Genomic DNA, 20,485 nt, shown 5'->3' on the forward strand with positions numbered 1-20,485 from the left:
TGCATGTTCTTCTGTGCCACTTTGACCCTGTGAACCGTCCAGCCCTCCTGACACTCTAGGTTCAGACATGTTGTGTATACCTTTAAATGACACACTGACACAATGCAGATAGGGTTTAACTCTTGGCTTTAGTCAAAAAGAAGGCTGGAAAAGAGTATTAATCAACTAGGCCCTTGATAAACAGCCAGGGCTCAGTTGAAATAACAGAAAAGAACAGTGAATAACCAGTTAGAGTAGCAAGTATATACACCAAAAATAGACAACAGTATCTTACAGTAAGTGTGTCAGAGAACAATCCACAGAAGAACTGGCATATCTGTCAATAGCCATCAGAATCATGCATTGGCGAACAGAAAATCGCCAATGCTAATGCGCACACGAACGAGAACGGTAAGGAAGTTATATGTGCCAGTGCGCAAATGCGTGACAGATTCTGGCGCCCAGTGGCCTATTTAACCACTTAAGCCCCGGAAGATTTTACCCCCATTCCGACCAGGGTTTTTTTTGCGATTTTTTTACTGTGTGATTTTAACGGACAATTGCGCGGTCGTGCGACACTGTACCTAAACAAATTTCACGTCCTTTTTTTCCCCACAAACAGAGCTTTCTTTTGGTGGTATTTGATCACCTGTGCGATTTTTTGATCATGCGCTATAAACAAAAAAAGAGCGTAAATTTTGCAAAAATAACAATATTTTTCACATTTTTTTATATGAAATTCCCCCCCCAAAAAAATGTAAAAATCTAAATTTTTTAACATTTTCGGCCAATTTGTTTTATGCTACATATGTTTGGTAAAAAAAATCACAAAAAGCGTATTTTGATTGGTTTGCGCAAAAGTTATCGCGTTTACTAACAAAGGGAAAGATTTCGGTCATTTTTGGTGTTTTTTTTTTTAACTAGTAATGGCGGCGATCTGCAATTTTGTTTGCGGGACTGCGACATTGTGGCGGACAGATCGGACCCTTGACTGACATTTTTGACACTTTTGGGGTACCAGTGACATTACTACAGTAATCAGTGCTATACATATGCACTGTTACTGTAAAAATGACACAGGCAGAGAAGGGGTTAACTTTATTGGAGAGGGAGGGGTTAAGTGTGTCCTAGGGGCGTGCTTCTAACTGTGATTGGACATGGCTACTAGTGTAAAAACAGAGATCAACGGTCCTACATAGTAGAACCGTCTGATCTCCATTTTTACACAGGGGAGAATGACAGGCGGCTTGTTTACATAAGCCGCCCGCCTTTCTCCCGCTCTACCGACGATCGTAGTGTGACCGGCGGACATCGGGTCCGCCGGTCACACGCGTGGACTCCCCCGTGAACGAGCTGCGGCGGGCTCGCGCCTCAGCGGGTGCGCGCTCGCTCGCTATTGGTTAACAAACCGGTCACAGGCTAGTGACGTATATATACGTCACTTTGCCTGGCCGGGGCTGACCGCCGCAGTATATCTACTTGTGGCGGTCGGCAAGCGGTTAAAGCCAGCAGCAACTACTAGTTGGCGGGATGCTCATCAGCCCCCCGTGTTTCCTGTACCTTGTCTATCCTGATTTTGGACCTCCTGTTACCGACCCGGATTGTCTTTGACCTGATTCACCTCGATTCCTGGCTCTGACCCTTGGCTTGAACATCTGAATTGCTTCTGCTTGATCTACTGTGTTTGACCTCAGCTTGGCTCACTGACTCTGCTATTACCAGCCTACCCGTGTATGACCCCAGCTTGTTCCAGTTCTGCTTCCTGCTGGACCTGCTGCCAAGCGCGCCCGGAACTGCTGAGGAGACCTGCCCTGCAGAGCATCCTGCCTGTTCCTGCTGCCATCGGGTGCTGTGCTCTGTGGACTATAACAACTGGCAACCCGTGCTTTTTCGGGCACTGCATCCCCTGTACCACCTCCAGGGGTGTTCTGCACCTAGCCGCAAGGGGAGTCCTCTCAGCACTCCGGCCTCTGACCAGGTATGTGACAAAGTGAATGAATCTCTCAGAAAGCTATAAGTTGCTATGAGAAACACTCTCACTAAAAGGGGAACCCCGGGCCGGCCTATAGTACCTGTATCCTAATGAGAGATGAGGTAATCTAGATACCAGTAACGTGTCCGCTTTAAAAGGAATGATATAGCAATGTTCAGTATGCAAGGCCTTGCTATTATCTTCACTGGCATTTGGAGCTCAAAGAACAAATGACTCTCCAGTGTAGCACAGTGTGAGAAGAGCAATGCAGGATAGCTGGTTCTGATTAGGGATAATCCACTAACTGATCCAAGTGTAGAGTGTCTAAGAGAAACTGTAACAACTGGTAACTGGACTCTGAGCAGGTGCTCTCTCACCAATCCTGATGTCCCTCTTATGAGTTCTCGAAGAACATGCCACAGCAACTCTCCATGCTGTGATATATTGAGATGGCCATGCTCTGCTGTTTCAGTGAGTCCCGCCAACTCCACTCCATCAGCAATGCTGCAGGAATATCGGCAATGTAGCGATTGTCATCTGTCCTGCCTAGGCTGAGTCTACAGACAGCTGGGTTGCGTGCAGTAGGCCGCAGTTCTCTCTCTCTGCAGCGGACCGATGCACACACGATGGATCCTGGGAAGCAAGAGAGCGTGGGCCTGGTCAGTAGATCCCTTTATGGTCTCTCCTGTGACGGACCCCGTACTCAAGAAGAGTATGTCCTCTGTATAAGCTTCCCTTGCCTGGTACCAGCATGATCCAAGAATCCTTAGCCCACCCAGTCACTTGTCGAGACATCAGTTTAGGGTGGTAAGAAGCATAAGACTGTTTATTCAAATACAGGCACAAAGCAATATACACTCCGGGACAATCCCCCCTCCCCTTTAGCAGCTGATCCACATACACATATGCAGTGTCTCACAGTGTGTGTGTGTCTGTATATATACAGTATCTCACAAAATTAAGTACACCCCTCACATTTTTGTAAATATTTTATTCTATCTTTTCATGTGACAACACTGAAGAAATGACACTTTACTACAATGTAAAGTAGTGAGTGTACAGCTTGTATAACAGTGTAAATTTGCTGTCCCATTAAAATAACTCAACACACAGCCATTAATGTCTAAACCACTGGCAACAAAAGTGAGTACACCCCTTAGTTAAAATGTCCAAATTTGGCCCAATTAGCCATTTTCCCTCTCCAATGTCATGTGACCCGTTAGTGTTACAAGGTCTCAGGTGTGAATGGCACTGGAGAGCTACAGTTCATTGAGGGAACCATGAATGCCAACATGTATTGTGACATACTGAAGCAGAGCATGATCCTCTCCCTTTGGAGACTGGGCCACAGGGCAGTATTCCAACATGATAACCACCCCTAACACACCTCCAAGACAACCACTGCCTTGCTAAATAGACACAGGGTGACTTACACATAGGAGGGGCGGACAAGAAGTTTCCCGAACTCTCTAAGGTAATCTGGGTTTCACAAGCCCCCCGACCCAAAGTGACTCCCGTCACATCTCCCACAATTCTCCCCTGGAGCAAATAGCCTGCTGGGAGGTGTAGTTCATAAACATTTCAGCAGTGCAGAAATATCCTTTTAGAAGACTACAGTTCCCACAATGCCTTTCTTCCAGTCTCAGGAGTATGATGCATGAAATCCGAGACCAACACTAGGGGAGCATAGAGATAGTATGAGAGAGCAGAGAATAAGTCTGCAGTGTCTGACAATGGTAGTCCGCTCCCAGGTACATGTGTATACATGATATACTCATATTTCCCCCTCCGTACAAGGCACTCCAGGTGTTAAACACTCAACGCGTTTCAAAATTAATTTGTTCTTCTTCGGGGAAGTATAGACATTTGGAAAAAGGAGTTACTTTCTGTCTAAAGATGCTTGGGTATTAGGAAGATAGCCATCAGTAAATATAAAAGACATCATATTTATATTGTCCTTCAAACATCCACCAAGGATTGTAGGGACCAGAGGTCCAATCTATGAGTCACTGGGGTCCACCAGGCCCAAGTAAAGGAGAATTGTGGATTGAGTAATCCCATTGCCCATGCAGTGTCAGTCATTTTTAAACAGTTATATTCAAAAGTAAGAAACAGATAATATGGTATATATTAGGGATCTCATTAAAATGCTTAAACAGCCCAACACCAGGGGAACACCAACCCAAAAAATCAAGAATACTAAAAAAGGAGAAGGGGGAAAAGGGACAAATGTCAGTGGGCAATAAGTAGTGGACCCTCAGTATTTCAATTGACTTCACATCAATACACATATATCCAAAAATGCAAAAATAATTTATAAAATATAAATACTTGCCGACCGCCTGCCGTATATTTACTGCGGCAGGTCGGCTCTGTTGCGCGAAATCACATACCTGTAAGTCATTTCTTTCAATGGCCCCTGGAAGGCGCCATCGTATCGCCGGACGCGTGATCGCACTGTGATTGGCTAACAGGGATATCAATCAACGGACCCGATGTCCGCCGGCCACCCGCGATCGTTCCCCGGAGAGGCAGAACGGCGATCTGCCAATGTAAACAAGGCAGATCTCCATTCTGACAGGGGAGAAGATGGAGATCTTGTGTTCGTGCTAAGCAGGAACACGGATCTCTGTCTCCCTCCAGCCAAAGCATCCACCATACAGTTAGCAAGCACCAGCTAGGCACACACAGTTAACCCTTTGCTCGCCCCTAATGTTAATCCCATCCCTGCCAGTGTCATTAGACACTTCATTACAGTAACAGTGCATAATTTTTGCACCGATCACTGAATTATTGTCACTGGTTCCCCAAAAAAAAGTGTCAGTTAGGTGTTTGATTTGCCCCGCCGCAATGTCGCAGTCCTGCTAAAAATCAATGATCGCCGCCTTTACTAGTAAAAAAAAAAAATAAAAAAAATGACATAAATCTTTCCCTTAGTTTTTAGACGCGATAACTTTTGTGCAAACCAATCAAAATACGCTTATTGGGATTTTTTTTGTAAATATGTAACAGAATACAGATTGGCCTAAAATGATGAAATTCGATTTTTTGCAATTGTCAGTTAAAATACCGCAGTGCCATATCACAAAAAATGGCCTGGTCATTAGGGGGTAAAACCTTCCGGGGCTGAAGTGGTTAATACGTAGAGACATTTTTCAGAAAGGGCAAAAAACAGCTCACAAGCATATAAAATATAAAATCATATATATATATATATATATATATAGAGAGAGAGAGAGAGAAATCGGACGTGGTGTGAGGTGTACCACACAGAGCTTGCCTACATGTTTCGCAGTACAGGCCGCTTCTTCAGGGCTTCTTACTCCATGTCCAGCTCTACAAATATAAGGGGCATCAGGTGTGTTCAGGATAAGGGGGAGACTTCCAATGACAAGCTATCTTGCTGGCCTCAAACATAAGTGTGAAGCAGCATGGGGTTCTGTATCAGGTAATACTGTATGTATGCTCTAAATAGGATAGACTGCTAGAGTGCTGACAAAAGGACCAATCCCTCCCATGGGTACACAAGATCAAAGGTGTCCTCGGGAGGGGTACTCTCCGAAAGGTCATCTCAAATCAAGTTGTGTCCACACTCCCCCAGATACCAGGGCAAGTGGAGGAGATAAAATGCAAGAGGCATACAGCGATAAGTATGTCGGTGTCTCCTGAGGACCAGTTACTCCAGCAGACATCCCCAGTCTCCCGCAAGGTGCAGGAGACTCCCGCATGCGGGCTGCGGCTCCCTGACACCCATAAATGCCTGTGATGTCCCGGCTGTCTGTGTCAGCTGTGACAGAACAGAGCCGATGCTTCCTGTATAGTTCCGGCTCTGTCCTGTCACAGGCGGAGGGAAATCAAATGCATTCCACCTGTGAGGAGACCGAGACATACAGGAAGCATCGGCGTTGCATGCTTCCTCTAGCACCGCTCCTCACACTCTCTGCCAGCATTTCTCACCAGCAGTACCAGCCAGCAGTACCCACAGCAGTACAAGGCAGCAGTACCAGCCAGCAGTACCCGTCAGCAGTACCAGCCAGCAATACCAGCCAGCAGTACCACCAGCAGTACCAGCCAGCAGTACAGCCAGCAGTACCCACCAGCAGTACCAGCCAGCAGTACCACCAGCAGTACCAGCCATCAGTACCACCAGCAGTACCAGCCAGCAGTACAGCCAGCAGTACCCACCAGCAGTACCACCAGCAGTACCAGCCAGCAGTACCCACCAGCAGTACCAGCCAGCAGTACCACCAGCAGTACCAGCCAGCAGTAGTCACCAGCAATACCCACCAGCAGTACCAGCCAGCAGTAACCACCAGTATTACCTGCCAGCAGTACCCACCAGCAGTACTAGCGAACAGTACCAGCCAGCAGTACCCACCAGCAGTACTAGCCAACAGTACCAGCCAGCAGTACCCACCAGCAGTACTAGCCAACAGTACCAGCCAGCAGTAACCATCACCAGTACCAGCCAGCAGTACCCACCAGCAGTACCAGCCAACAGTACTCGCCTGCAATACCAGCCACCAGTAACCACCAGTAGTATCACCTAGCAGTAACCACCACCAATACCAGCCAGCAGTACCCACCAGCAGTACCATCCAGCAGTACCATTCAGCAGTACCCACCATCAGTACCAGCCAGCAGTACCCGCCAGCAGTACCAGCCAGCAGTACCCACCAGCAGTACCAAAAAACTAACAAGTAGAAAAAAAAATGAACCTCCCACTTTGGGGCCAAACAGGCATAGAGCTTTCCACTAGATTATATATGTAAGGAGATGCAGCATAAAGAGCTTGGCAAAATAATAAAGTTAAATAAATAAATTCAATAAAACTGAAAATTAAAACAAACCAAAAAAAAAGTTAAAGCAGAAAAAAAGGCTTGCAGGCAGACATAGGGGAATAAGGAAATCGCCAACCCTGGGAAGTAAAAATAATGTACAAACACCAGCAAAATGCTCCTCAAAATAAAGATGCAATTATATGAAAGTAATAGTGCTTATGTGAAAAAAAAAATGTAAATAAAATAATAACTTAGCATTTATTTAATTTTCATATAAGCACTGTTACATTCATATAATTCCATCTTTATATAGAGGAGCATTTTGCTGACAATTGTACCTTCTTTTTACATTTCCTTGCTCCACTATGTCCACCTGCAAGACGTATTACATGTGATGTTTTCTTGCACTGCCATGATCTGAGGTAATATATATATATACTACTCACAATAATAGCCACCAATTATATGATTAATGTACAATTATTTGATTTCTTACTTTGCTTTTTTTTTTTTAATGTGTTTAGTGTTCTCCTACATAGCCAGTAGTCCTGATGAAGCAGTTCCATTGCGAAATGCATTGCATCTGAATTTGGATTTTTTTCGCCTGCTATATTGATTATGTAACAATTGAAGATTATATCGATCTAAGCTTTGGTGTTCACTTTCCAGTCCAGCATTGGGTATTGAAGTGTATTTTATATATTGGGGAGATGTAGCAATTGTTCCTCCTTTTGTTTATGTTGTTATTTTTAATAAAAGGTGTATTAAACTTGTAATATTTTGATATAAAAGTCTCCGGTGTGATGCCAATAAAGTCGGTACATTTCTTGGTCGCAGCGAAGGTATTTCCAGGTTTTCTTCTCTATTGGTGGGAACAATAGATTTACGCTGTCACTACTCTGGAAGAAAGTTAAAGAGAAAATAATCACTATTAAAAAAAACTGTTTGTACCTAATAATTATTTTCTAGAAGGCCGGCAGAGCTCCAGGAACAGTCATGTCTATCAAGTGTGACCTCAGGGCAGCTCATACGGTAGATATAAAATTAAGCAAAAAATAAATAAAAAAAGCTTTCTTACAGATTATTTTTATTATTCAAGAAGATACATTGTATCCATCAAAAGTCCATTCATTCTGAGATAAATGTGATTGCATTGCATTGTATATTCCACATTTATATATATTTGGGGATTTGGGGGGAGGTGATTCTAATGTAATTTATTTTATGTTAATATAATAGAAAATGATAATTAAAGTTGTATATTATGTGGTGAGAGCAAAATCTATTAAAAAGTAATTGTTGTAAGATGTTCCAATGATTAGAATAGACGGTCTTAATGGGTGCAGGAATCAATCATGAGACTATTTAGCAAACATGCCCGGCAATGCCGCCATATGTGTGAGAGGCTTCGTGTGTTGTGTGGGAGGAAGATAATGAGACTTCACTTCTGTTCTGTTGTAGATGATTATATCTTTACTAGGGACTGCAGGTTACTCTAAATGGGCCTCATTCATACTGTGTGACCCCGATGACAACAAACAGATTGTGGGATCCGAGAGAGAGAGAGAGACTCCGATGACATTAGCACATTGTGGGATCTGAAGGTGTGTCCCCCATGACATTCTCCTATTGTGAGATCAGAAGGGGAGACTCCGATGACATCAGCCCATTGTGGGATCAGAGCACCCTTTCTTTTTTCTCAACAAATTGATTCATGAAAACTGGAGCAGGAAAAGGAGCGATTATCTATAGTTACATAGTAACATAGTTACATAGTAGTTGAGGTTGAATAAAGACAATAGTCCATCTAGTTCAACTCGCGTAGGTGTGTGTGGCCGTAATCATCTCTCATACCCCTGAATGTTCTGATCCTTGAGATGTAAGTCTAAGAGTCTTTTGAAAGCCACCATACTTCCCGCAGAAACCACCTCTTGTGGTAGAGAATTCCACAATCTTGTAGCCCTAACAGTAAATAACCCCCTGCATTGCCTGAGGTTAAAAGGCTTCTCCTCTAAACGCATTGTATGTCCTCGAGTCCTCATGCAATCCTTTCGACTGAATAGCTTTTTTTCTATGCTGAGATCACCATTGAGGTATTTATAAATTGCTATCATGTCCCCTCTCAGGCATCTCTTCTCCAGGGAGAATAAATCAAGCGATTGCAGACGCTCTTCATAATTAAGGTCCTCCAATCCCCTAATCAGTTTAGTTGCCCTTCTCTGGACTCTCTCCAGCTCCAACACATCCCTTCTGAGGACTGGCGACCAGAACTGGACAGAATACTCCAGATGCGGTCGGACCAGAGTTTTATAAAGTGGAAGGATTATAGTCTTATCTCTGGAATGCATCCCTTCCTTATGCATGCTAATATTCTGCCGGCTTTGGCAGCTGCCGCTTGACATTGCATGCTGTTGCCTAATCTATCCTCTACCAAGACTCCCAGAACTTTCTCCATTTTTGATTCCCCCAAGGGTTCCCCTCCTAACGTGTATTGTGCTTTTATGTTTTTAGACCCCAAGTGCAAAACCTTACACTTCTCCACATGAAACCTCATTTGCCATGTCGTTGCCCACTCTTATTTTGTCCAGGTCATTCTGTAGGATATCTGCTTCATGCTGTGCAGTTATTGCCCTGCCCAATTTTGTGTCATCTGCAAAAACTGATAACGAACTACTGATCCCGTCCTCAATGCTGTTTATGAATAAATTGAACAAGGTTGGTCCCAGGACTGAGCCTTGGGGGACCCCACTTACCACCTCAGACCAGTCTGAGTATGCGCTATTTATTACCACCCTTTGGACACGCCCTTTTAGCCAGTTCCGTATCCAAGAGCAAACCTTGCGGTCGATGCCTGCAGACCTTATTTCATCTACGGAAAGCCCAATAATCACATTGTAAGATTAGAACTCAAATCCAGCAATTTGTTTTATGACTTTGCATAGAGGAGAAGAAGCTACAAGGCTCTATTGGATTGGCTGAGGAAATCTGGACATCTAGGGTGATCTCACTGGTATTGCTTTCCTAAAATATTGATGCTTATGTAAATGATCCGGTTCCCAGGAGGCTTCTATACCCCCAAGGATCTCCACGGCTCCAAGGCTTGTAGTGTAATAAAACGAGAATGGAAATTGAAGTGTCACCACTGCTAAGAGACCCAGATACAACCTTATTCCAGCTTTCACCAACCTTGTGAGCTCTCCCAGACAGGACTTGTCTGATCCCCAGGCCGGGAGCTCTGGCTACAGGTTCCAGGTGAGATTAAATTGCCCCCAGGGAGAGGACCCAGATACAACCTTATTCCAGTAAAGGTTAGGCGGACAATCCAAAACTTAGCCAACCCATTTCATGGGTCCATGAGCTCTCCCTTTCATCAGGGCTAAAAAAAAACATAAGGGCATCTCCATATCAATCTGATATCATATGTGAGCTGGGGATAGGTAGCTGGTACATACCCCAGCCATATCCCGGCACTAACTACACAAAAATACAGGTCCTAACAGGCTGAGCAAGCCTACCACTTGTCAGCTTCCACATATACAGCTTGTTAGCTTTCACCAACCTTGTGAGCTCTCCCAGACAGGACTTGTCTGATCCCCAGGCCGAGAGCTCTGGCTACAGGTTCCAGGTGAGATTAGATTAAATTTCCCCCGGGGAGAGGAGTAAACCCTGCACTGGACCATGGATCAGAGATCCCTAAATGTATATGAGGGGAACCTGGGAGATCTATAAACCCCGAACAGGACTTACCCAGGCTCCCCCTGGGACACTCTGCTACTCAATACAATATCCCCTCCTCAGGGTCATATTTAAAAAAACAGATAGCCAATAATATTGGAAGTATCAAAATGTATGTACAAAAACCTCGGACTAACATGAGAACATGAAAACTAAACCATACCAGTTCAGTCCATCAATTGGGTAAAACAAAAATCCAATGCTACTGTATATCTGGTTGCATAAGCGTGCACACAGGGTGTGCCAGGTATGCCTGGGCATACCCTAATCACCCCATATGGTGCAGATTCCACCTGCTGCCCAGGCCCCCCATGTCAACCTCCGCCCCCCCCCCCTTACCCCGCAGCGCTGCCGGCCACTCTCCTCTCTTCTTTTGCTGGCATATTTCAGAATGAAGAGTGGGAAAAAGGGGCTGGTAAAGATGTAATTTACGGACCCCTTCTTTTTATGATCGGTACCGATCACTCTCTGTGTTCATTCATAACTGAAGCAAAGTAAACACAGTAAGCACAACTGGCCCCTTCTTTTTTTTTTAAATGAACACAGTGAACATACTCATTTACTGTGTTCAGCCATATCTGAAGCATAGTAAAGTGTGTGTACTATGCTTTGATTTGTGAATGAACAGAAGGTTTCCCAGCACACAGCACTTCCCATTCATTCCCTGTCCAATGCAGCCGAGTCTGCAGAGAAAGGGAAGGGGGGAATCTCTGTCCTCAGTCCCTGTCTTTATCTCAAACTAAGACATCGGGGGTTTGTTTAGACCCTTGATATTTCACCAAAGCCCCCCAATGGTGCTCCCAAAAAATTGTAAAATATATATATATATATATATAAAGATAAAAAAATATGGAAAGGCTTCTAAAAGAAATATATGAGTGGGAACAATTGGAAGAACTAATAAGTATGCAAAAGGATGCTGAAATAAGTTTTCATGTGATATGGGGACATTGGATGGACTTTAAACAGTCTTTAAAATACATGCAATATATGTATAATGAGAGAAATCCCCTCAAAGGATAATATCCATTGGGGGGGGGGGGGGGGGGGGGGATTGCCCCTTAAGTGAAAAGGAAGGGGGAAAAAAAGAGGAAAGAAAAAAGAGGAAAAAAAAAAAGTGAGGTTGAATCCCGTAATTTGCCTTCCCCGTCTCTTTTCCCACTCCCCTTTCCCTCCCCTCCCCCTTTTTTTTTTTTTTACTAAGTTAGGGTATATTTGGGTGAGGAATTTGCAATTAGTTGGTATATATATATATATATATACATTATATATATATATATATATATATATATATATATATATACATATACATACATACATTATATAGGTATATATATATATATATATATATATATATATATATATATATATATATATATATAATAATATATATATATATATATATATATATATATATATATATATATATATATATATATATATATATATATATATACCTATATAATGTGAACAACATTATATAGGGTGGAACTGGGTGGATATCTATGGTTTCTACCCTGAGATACTCCTCTTAATTAAATCACCAATACATACATTGAGCACTAAGGGGGGGGGGGGGGGTTCCACTAAATTAGGGGGAATTTGGGTGAGAATTTTGTAATTAGTAGGTATATATATATATATATATATATATATATATATATATATATATATATATATATATATATATTTATTCTAAATAAATTATTTTGTGCATATTCCACAAACTTTTTTAAGTTCTTTTTTGTTCACATTATATAGGGTGGAACTGGGTGGATAAATATGTTTTTTTACCTCAAGATACACTTCTTAATTTAATCATAATACATCAATTGAGCACTAAGGGGGGAGGGGGATGGAGAGACTGGGTGGGAAGGGAGGAAGGAAGGGAAGGAAAAAGAAAAGGGAAATTAAAAGAAAAGAAGAATAGTTGAAGGGTGACATATATGCTGGAGACACCAAACATTTTATGCTCTTGTGTAAATTGATGTTTTTGTTTTGTAATGTCATATTTTTTATTTGTCATGTATGTAAAGAAATTTAATAAAACTATTTGAAAATTTATCCCAAACCTAATACATCAGAGGTTTGTTTAGACCCTTGATATTTCACCAAAGTCCCCCAATGGTGCTCCTAAAACAATTGTAAAAAAATATATATATAAAACTATCGCTTCTCGGCCTTTTGGCTAAGATCAAGTGTAGTATCTGTTCTTATCAGTTGGTATGGAACCTGATGGTTAGTATCGGTGGGGGCCGAAAATGAACCGGGGCGCTCTGAAACTACCGGAGGACCGGGAAGTAAGCCACACCAGAGAAAGCCGGATGGTTCCATTGCCTTCCTGATTTGAATGGGTCCGCCCCTACCAGTTTGAAGGGAGCGAGAAAACTGGATTGGTTTTGTGGCCAGTTAGTACTGCTCCTGGATGTGATTGGTAAGGAACGGCGGTGGCGGTGGGAGAGCCTTTCCTCCTGGGTTGAATCTGGCCTTGCAAAAGGCTTGTCCCCAGTTGAAGGTAGGTTCTCCCTAAGCTGTCCAAAGTTCTGATGCCTCCTGGTAGGATAGGGCTACACTCGGTCTGGCCTTTGGGCCGAGTTCGGAAAAGCCCGTGGTGTATGTGCCCCTGGGGTGGCAGCCCAGGGGTGCCTTAATTCTCACTGGTGAGGGGCAGCTCGCCTTGAGTTTTTCGGCACCTTGGTCACTGCACCATCACACTTTTTCAGCACCTGCCTCTTGGGCAAGGCCTTTTGGCTTCGACCAGAGGAATTTTTATTCCGGCCGGAAGGCCTGCCTTTGTATTTTACACATTGGCACTAATTCACCTCTCCACTTCCCCTTCCCCACCTTTTTGTCTGTGTGTTGTTTTCTTTGTGGTTTGTCACTTCACTCTCACCTTTTTTCCTGCACGATGAGTATGGTGTGGGTCTCCGGGCCTACCTTGAAAGTCTTGGGAGGGGGTGGACATGGCCTTCTGGCTTAGTTCGCCCTCTCTCATGGGGTCTCCCTTCGGGGGAGCCCCACCCAGTACTTGGGGTGGGCTGTTTTGGCAGTCCCCCTGGAGAACGGGGTTTGCCAGGTCTCGGCCAGGCAAACCATAGAAAGTACCTCAGTCCCTGTCAGGAGTCTTGCGCCCCGGGGGATCAAGGTATAGGTCCAACCTCTTTGGAGGTCAGACCATTCGCACACCCTGTGCAGTTTTTGTGTTTCCTCACGTTTGTGTGTGTGCACTTTTTATGCACCGGGTGTTAAGTCTTTTTGAGTGTGATTCACACGCTACGGGCTTAAAAAAAAATATATATATATATAAAACAATCAAAAAACATGGAAAGGCTCTTAAAAGAAATATATGAGCGGGAACAGACACAAAAAAAGAGAATAGATTTGGAGATACAACAAGCCCTTGTAATAAAAAGAGATGAATTGAAAAATCGAATGGAACAATGGAGACAAGACAAATATTCAATAGAGTGGCCAAGGACAGATACCAGAGGGGGAATAAGCCAGGGAAATATTTAGAAGGATTATTACAAAATAAAAAATCTAGAAATTATATGGAGAGAATGAAAAATAGTAAAGGAGAAATAGTCCATACAACGTCAGATATTGCCAGAGCCTTTCATGGCTACCATAGCACCTTATATTCAGCGAGACAAACCGGAAACAAAGATAGAGAATTCAAAAGGAAACAAGAAATACAGGAATATCTAAGAGATGCGAATCTACCCAAAATTTCATCAGAAAAATTGCAAGCCCTGGAGGAACGGATAACACAAGAGGAGATAAGAGCAGTAATAAAGAGCACAGCGAGTGGGAAGAGTCCAGGCCCAGACGAATTTACCGTACGATATTATAAAAAAATTGGGGAACAATTGGTACCAAAATGAGCACATATAAGAATAAATTAGGAGAAGAGGAGGAAATGAGGAAAGAATCACTGCAGGCACACATTACAATTATACCTAAAGACATTATAAAACTATAAATCTATAAATAAACTATAAAACTATAAATAAACACTATTAAGAGCCGGTTCACACTACCACTACCAGAAAGTCGCCCCGTGACTTGAAGAGACTTGTTTAGAGACTTGGAAGAGACTTGTGCACTACTTTGAAGAGACAGGCGACTTTGTCTGTGGGGAATGCCTGGCTAATCTCTTTCTTCTTCCTGGAAAGTCTGATAACAAGTCGTGTCAATTAAGATAAGGAGGCGACTCCCATTGAAGTCTATGGGACAGTCGGATACAAGTCGCCTCAAAGTAGTACAGGACCCTTTTCTGAAGTCAGAGCGACATCAGTAGTGCCAATTAAGACGGCACTGATTGATTAACATTGCTTTTGTTATGTCAAGCTACCTGGGGCAACACAAGTTGCCTCACAAGTCGCGCTAGTGTGAATGGGCTCTTAATCTAAAAAACTATAGACCAATAGCGCTATTAACCACTTTAAGACCGGAAGATTTACCCCCTTAATGACCAGGCCATTTTTGCGATTTGGCACTGCGTTTCTTTAATGGACAATTGCGCGGTCATGTGACGCTGTACCTAAATAAAATTGATGTCCTTTTTTTCCCACAAATATAACTTGATTTTGGTGGTATTTAATCACCTGTGTGATTTTTATTGTTTGTGCTATAAGCAAAAAAATAAAAAGCGGCAATTCTAAAAAAAAAAAACAATATTTTTCACTTTCTGCTATATAACATTCCCAATAAAAAAAAAAAATCAAATTTTTTCATAATTTTAGGCCAATTTGTATTCTGCTAAATATTTATGTTAAAAAAAAAAGAAATCCCATTAAGTGTATATTGATTGGTTTGCGCAAAAGTTATTAAGTGTACAAACTAGGGGAAAGATTTATGTCATTTTTATTTATTTATTTACTAGTAATGGCGGCGATTTTTAGCGGGACTGCGACATTGCGGCGGACAGATCGGACCCCTAACTGACATTTTTTACACTTTTGGGGGTACCAGTGACATTACTACAGTAATCAGTGCTAAAAATATGCACTGTTACTGTACTAATGACACTGGCAGAGAAGGGGTTAACACCAGGGGGCGATCAAAGGGTTAAATGTGAGCCTAAAGGGTGTTTTCTAACTGTATGGGGGAGGGACTTGTGTAATAAACACAGAGACATGTGATCCTAAATAGGAGGAACACAGGCGCTCTGTGTTCATTCCAGAGCAGGGGCGCCCCCCCCCCCAAACGAGGCAAAAAAAAAAAAGATTAAATAAAAAAAAAAAGTCAAGTTTTTGCCCACTAGGGGTGCTGGACTGTGTGCTGGGTATGGGGGGGGGTGGGGTTTTTGACCCCACCCTCGCCCGGGAGAGGCGCCAATTGGCGCTCTTCTGGGGGTGTGTCGGGGCGCAGAGCAATGCGCCCTGACACACCCCACTTTAACGATGTCCGGGCTGTGATTGGTCCAGAGTCCAGCCTGGACGAATCACAGGAGGACGTCGGACCTGGTGACATGACATCTGGGAGCGGTGCACCGCCCCGGCGTCACGTTCACCTTCAGTTCCTGCCCGCCGGAGAAGAGGAGACAGGAGAGCCGCCGCCGCGTGTGATCGCACCGCATCCCGCCGCCGCCCCGGGCCGAGCACAGCACGCCGTCCATGACGAGGTAAGTGTCTGCTTTGAAGGGGGCACGCACGCTGATCTCTGCATTGGGGATGGGTACATCGCATGTACACTGGTCACTGGCTGCATTGGGGGCACCAAGCACGCTGATCTCTGCATTGGGGACATGTACGCTGGTCACTGGCTGCATTGGAGGCACGCACGCTGATCTCTGCATTGGGGACATGTACACTGGTCACTGCATTGGAAGGACGCATGCTGATCTCGGCATTGAGGACATGTACACTGGTCACGGCATTGGAGGCACGCACGCTGATCTCTGCATTGGGGACATGTATACTGGTCTCTGCATTGGGGACATGTACGCTGGTCACTGCATTGGAGGCACGCACGCTGATCTCTGCATTGGGGACATGTACACTGGTCACTGGCTGCATTGGAAGCACGCACGCTGATCTCTGCATTGGGGACATGTACACTGGCTGCATTGGAAGCACGCACGCTGATCTCTGCATTGGGGACATGTACGCTGGTCACTGCATTGGATGCACGCACGCTGATCTCTGCATTGGGGACATGTACGCTGGTCACTGGCTGCATTGGAAGCACGCACGCTGATCCCTGCATTGGGGACATGTACACTGGTCACTGCATTGGAAGGACGCATGCTGATCTCGGCATTGGGGACATGTACACTGGTCACGGCATTGGAGGCACGCACGCTGATCTCTGCATTGGGGACATGTATACTGGTCTCTGCATTGGGGACATGTACGCTGGTCACTGCATTGGAGGCACGCACGCTGATCTCTGCATTGGGGACATGTACACTGGTCACTGGCTGCATTGGAGGCACGCACGCTGATCTCTGCATTGGGGACATGTACACTGGTCACTGGCTGCATTGGAAGCACGCACGCTGATCTCTGCATTGGGGACATGTACACTGGCTGCATTGGAAGCACACACACTGATCTCTGCATTGGGGACATGTACTGTCTGTCTGTGCTAGGGGGTCTGTACTGTGGGATTAGTGCTAGGGGGTCTGTACTGTGGGGTTTGTGCTATGGGGGCTGTACTGTGGGGTTTGTGCTAGGGGGCCTGTACTGTGGGGTTTGTGCTGGGGGGGGGTCTGTACTGTGGGGTTTGTGCCACTCTCAGTCAGTGTATCCCATAATAAGGTGTCTCTCACAGTATATCCCATAATAGGGCCCCTGCTCCCTATTATGGGATATACTAGTACTGATGGACCCCTTAATATGTTATATATTGGGAGAATTTGTTCACGCAAGCAAAATACAGGGGACAAAAAGGGTGGAGTTTATAAGGGGTGGGGCTTCTGAGAAATGGGAGGGGTCAAAATGGAAGGGCGGGGTCTTGCGCCCCCCCATATTAAAACTTCACCAGCCGCCACTGTTCCAGAGAGAGCAATGGTCTGCTGTGTTTACAACAGCAGACCATCGTTCTCTCTCCATGGGGAGCGATCGCGGGTGCCCAGCGGCAGGGTCTATCAAATGGTTAAATGTGAGCCTAGGGGGTGTTTTCTAACTGTGAGGGAGGTGGGCTTGTGGAATCAACACAGAGACCTGTGATCCTAAATAGGAGGAGTTCTGCATTGATTCCAGAGAGAACAACGGTCTGCTGTGTTTACAACAGCAAACCTCCATTCTCTCTTCTCAGGGAGCGATCGCGGGTGCCCGTTGGCAATTGCGGCTGCTAGCCCCGTGGATCGGCTTCCCTGCTGGCGAATGGCGCGCGCGCGCACCTCAAGGATCACTCCCGCTAACCGCTGTACAGGTACGGCATTTCGCGGGAACCTGCCGACCTGCCGCCGTATAACTGCGGCTGCTGGTCGGCAAGTGGGTAAATATGGACACAAAATATATGCAAAAGTTGTAGCCATAAGATTATAAGAAGTGATGCCCTGCGGGATTCATGTGGATCAAACTGGGTTTATTCCAGGAAGAGAAGGAAAGGACAAGCATTAGATGTTACTACTAAATGCCCAGCCATACCCCTTTCAATAGATGCAAGGCGTTTGGCGGGGTAGACTGGGGATTTATGATGGACACAGTAGAGCAGTTGGGCCCTAGAATAGCTAAGTGGATAAAAACGCTATATAATCACCCCACAGCATCAGTGGAAGTGAACGGGAACCTGGCTGTCACCATTCTTTGAAATGTTCGATGGAACAAGACAGGGATGTCCACTCTCACCCCTATGGTATGTACTGTCACTACAGCCACTATTGGCCATTATTCGAACTAGCACGGATATAAGAGGGGTGAAGATAGGAAATGAAGAACATAAAACAGCGGCTTACCCAGATGATGTTCTACTTTATATATCTAACCCTAGAACAATGCTCCCAAACCTAATAAAATTATTAAAAAAATATGGAGAGCTCTTAAATTTAAAGATCAGTCATTCTAAATCTACAGTATCTCACAAAAGTAAGTACACCCTTCACATTTCTGTAAATATTTTATTCTATCTTTTCATGTGACAACACTGAAGAAATGAGACTTTGCTACAATGTAAAGTAGTGAGTGTACAGCTTGTATAACAGTGTAAATTTACTGTCCCCTCAAAATAACTCAACACACAGCCATTAATGTCTAAACCGCTGGCAACAAAAGTGAGTACACCCCTAAGTGACAATCTCCAAATTGGGCCCAAAGTGTCAATATTTTGTGTGGCCACCATTATTTTCCAGCAGTGCCTTAACCCTCTTGGGCATGGAGTTCACCAGAGCTTCACAGGTTGCCACTGAAGTCCTCTTCCACTCCTCCATGACGACATCATGGAGCTGGTGGATGTTAGAGACCTTGCGCTCCTCCACCTTCTGTTTGGATGCCCCACAAGAGGGTTTAGGTCTGGAGACATGCTTGGCCAGTCCATCACCTTTACCTTCAGCTTCTTTAGCAAGGCAATGGGCACCTTGGAGGTGTTTGGGGTCGTTATCATGTTGGAATATTGCCCTGCGGCCCAGTCTCTAAAGGGAGGGGATCATGCTCTGCTTCAGTATGTCACAGTATTCATCGCATTCATGGTTCCCTCAATGAACTGTAACTCCCCAGTGCTGGCAGCACTCATGCAGCTCCAGACCATGACACTCCCACCACCATGCTTGACTGTGGGCAAGACACACTTGTCCTTGTAATCCTCACCTGGTTGCCTCCACACACGCTTGACACCATCTGAACCATTTAAGTTTATCTTGGTCTCATCAGACCACAGGAGATGGTTCCAGTAATCCATGTCCTTAGTCTGCTAAACTTCAAACTGTTTGGGGGCTTTCTTGTGCATCATCTTTAGAAGAGGCTTTCTTCTGAAAGACAGCCATGCAGACCAATTTGATGCAGTGTGCGGCGTATGGTCTGAGCACTGACAGGTTGACCCCTCCCCCACCCCTTCAACCTCTGCAGCAATGCTGGCAGCACTCATACGTCTATTTCCCAAAGACAACCTCTGGAAATGACACTGAGCACGGCACTCAACCTCTTTGGTCCACCATGGCAAGGCCTGTTTTGAGTGGAACCTGTCCTGTTAAACTGCTGTATGGTCTTGGCAATCTTCTTATAGCCTAGGCCATCTTTATGTAGAGGAACAATACTTTTTTTCAGACCCTCAGAGAGTTCTTTGCCATGAGGTGCCATGTTGATCTTCCAGTGACCAGTATGAGAGAGTGAGAGCGATAACACCAAATTTAACACACCTGCTCCCCATTTACACCTGAGACCTTGTAACACTAACGAGTCACATGACACCGGGGAGGGAAAATGGCTAATTGATCCCAATTTGGACATTGTCACTTAGAGGTGTACTCACTTTTGATGCCAGCGGTTTAGACATTAATGGCTGTGTGTTGAGTTATTTTGAGGGGACAGCAAATTTACACTGTTATACAAGCTGTACACTCACTACTTTACATTGTAGCAAAGTGTAATTTCTTCAGTGTTGTCACATGAAAAAATAGAATAAAATATTTACAAAAATGTGAGGGGTGTACTTACTTTTGTGAGATACTGTATAATTACCCAATTCCAAAAAAGTTGGGACACAGTACAAATTGTGAATAAAAAAGGAATGGACTAATTTATAAATCTCATAAACTTATATTTTATTCACAATATAATATAGATAAGATATCAAATGTTGAAAGTGAGACATTTTGAAATGTCATGCCAAATATTGGCTCATTTTGGATTTCATGAGAGCGACACATTCCAAAAAAGTTGGGACAGGTAGCAATAAGAGGCCGGAAAAGTTAAATGTACATATAAGGAACAGCTGGAGGATCAATTTGCAACTTATTCAGTCAATTGGCAACATGATTGGGTATAAAAAGAGCCTCTCAGAGTGGCAGTGTCTCTCAGAAGTCAGGATGGGCCGAGGATCACCAATTCCCCCAATGCTGGGGGGAAAAATAGTG

The sequence above is a fragment of the Pelophylax lessonae genome (assembly GCF_965119305.1).
Source record: "Pelophylax lessonae genome assembly, chromosome: 4".
NCBI classification, from domain to species: Eukaryota; Metazoa; Chordata; class Amphibia; order Anura; family Ranidae; genus Pelophylax; species Pelophylax lessonae.